Here is a 2,845-nt window from a genome sequence, read left to right on the forward strand (position 1 = left end):
TATTTTTTCTAGTTAGAAACTATATATAAGTTATAAGTTTATAACGTTAAGATTATGATTGCGATAATAAATTATTGACTGTCAACTGTGTAATAAATATTATACTTATATAATATATTTAGTCACAATTCACAATAATAGAACCATCCTTGCATCGTCGTCGACGATAAGCCATTCCTGGGGAAAAACCAATTTTTGCTATAAACAGCCGAAAACAAGACCCTAATATAGTATAAATAGTATAAAATGTCAGCCACGGCACTCATTGCATTAATATTGTTAATATCAATGATTATACCAAGAACTCATGGATTGTACTATTAATAATTGATAAAAAACAATCATTATAATTTGTTTTCAAAAAAAATACAATGTTTCACGTTTTTGTGAAATATTTCAAAATGAAATATTTCACATGAAATATTTCATACTTCAAACACTATTCAATATATTATTTAAATTTTATACCTTATAGAAACCAATACAAAATGAAAATTCATATTACTCGTACTTATATTTTATATATTTTACTTTTTAATTATATTTCATTACTTACTTTTTTTTTTTTTGCTTATAAGTTATAGGTAATTTGTTATTTGGTTATAATGGGACCGAAAAAAAAAACTAAATGGTAACAAATATAAAAAGCTTGCTAAAATAAAAGATGCTAATTTAAATAAAATGATCAAAAACACAAATAAAGTTGACTTAATGTTTAAAAGTGAGATGCTAAATTATATTATATTTTTATTTTTATAATTAACAATTAATGTATCTATACTTATAGGAAAATTAGGAACTAAAAAATGACTGAAAGTTCTCAAATAGAATCTAAAGATGACATAACTTTTGATGATATTAAGAATAAGTGTACTGATGAAATTGACAATAGAATTGGATTAAATTCTAGTGATATATTATGGTACTTACAAAATACTACCTATACTTTAAGTTTATTAAATTTTATTATTATTTTTATTTGTTTTAGTAATGCTAATATTCAACCAATTAGTATTGTGGATGTAAAAATGTCCAATAGTTCACAAATAGAAGCTAAACCTATCATAATACTGATGATAATACTGAGAATATGTATTACTTAAGAAATTGACAAAACAATTGTAATAAATTCCATAGATAAACCAGGGTAAATAAATTCAAAATAAAAATAATTCTTAAAATACCTATGTGTTGTTATTTTATATTTTATTAAAATTTTAAATAAGTTAGAGGTTAGACAGTATAAATCCCATTTTTACATATTTAATATAAAATTGTAATATGTTATTAATTTCTTTGAAATAGCTTCGCAATTTTTATTTTTATTTTAATATTAGGTATATTTAGGGCATAGGTATTATTTACTATAAAAATGATAAATTAAACTAATAAAATGATTATACTAATGTATTACAGATCTGATCCGGCATTATGGTATATAAATAAACAAATGAGACCATATATGTAAACATGGATTTAATCAAAATTGAAATGAAGATTTTTCAGCTTCTAAAAGAACATATAATTTTGTTTTAACAATTTTCCCTTATCTTTCTATAGCTTTGAGCATGTTTTTATGTACGCCAGTATCAAATTGTTCAACCGAGCGGTCGTTTTCGACATTTCGTAAAGTAAAGACTTACTTAAGATCTACTATGACATCAGAAAGATTAAACAGTTTAGCTATATTAAATATAGAATCATCAGTTACAAAACAATTAAATTATGAAGATATTATAAACCATTTTGTGTCAGCACAATTACGAAGAAAAATTTAATTTTGAAAATATAAAAAATAAAAATGGACATTTTACAAGACAATATTGTATTAATATTTTATATTTAATAAAATAAATTAATAAAAATATTGTTTTATGTTTTTAAAAAAATATAATTTTACATAATATCTGAATCTAATTCTAATGTACCTATTGTTTCGGCCATACATAAATGTAGGTCCTTACGACTGCCAATACATAAGGGGGTCCACATAAATAGCATTGGGGCTTACATTATAATATGTATTATTACGTACGCAATTACAAATTACACTATATGTGAAAACACTAAGATATTTACGTGGTGGACATGTATAATATATGTCCTTGTGAATATCCAAATCTTACAGAAGAGTCACATGCAAATAACTGGCATGGTTGCAAAAACCGAAATATCAGGCCTGCCTTTACAAGGTAATAAAATTTGCATCAACCAATGTTTGCAATAACCAAAACAATATGTCATTATAAGATATTATAAAATTGGATAGTAGATATTTTTCGAAGGGGGTCTAGAATATTATATCAATTCCGGGTCAAATATCCCATAAGAATGGAGTATATAAGGTAGTCCCGAACAGACTATTATACAAATGTGTTTAAGACGTGTTTTAGCGAGCACCTCCACGCCAGGAGGTGCTCTAAATAATTTGTACTTAGAAATATTTTTATAAACATTCTAACTTAATTTGAGTATTTTTATTGGAATTATCCCATCACATTATCATCTTTACGATTGAACGGCCCGCAAGCAACACTATAATCTATATTCTATAATAGTTAGGTAAATAACAATGAGTTATGTGGAAGGATGGAATATAACGGGAACAGAATACTGCATATGCTTTATATATAACCTGTATACTATACAGTACTATACTGTACCTATACAGTGTATAGGTATGTATAAAAAAATTTTTAGGGCAGCATTTTTATTAGTGCCCCCGGCGGCAAATTATATAAATACGGGCCTGCATACGTGCATTATTTTGCTAAATTCACGGTATCAATGTTCACGGAAAGAAGTAAGATCCATTAAGCTTACACGTATATTTCATCGTGTTTTC

General features: G+C 25.5%; 1 long non-coding RNA gene across 1 annotated transcript; it reads left to right on the top strand.

The window, feature by feature from the left end:
• Window positions 1–584: 584 nt before the first annotated feature.
• On the top strand, window positions 585–1,801 carry LOC112691684. The gene is made up of 4 exons (XR_003149335.1): window positions 585–721; window positions 788–922; window positions 989–1,147; window positions 1,417–1,801. It is a non-coding gene; the product is annotated as an uncharacterized LOC112691684 (long non-coding RNA).
• The last annotated feature ends 1,044 nt before the right edge of the window (window positions 1,802–2,845 follow it).

This window comes from Sipha flava, unplaced genomic scaffold, assembly GCF_003268045.1.
Source record: "Sipha flava isolate LNK unplaced genomic scaffold, YSA_version1 65_pilon_pilon, whole genome shotgun sequence".
Taxonomy (NCBI): Eukaryota; Metazoa; Arthropoda; class Insecta; order Hemiptera; family Aphididae; genus Sipha; species Sipha flava.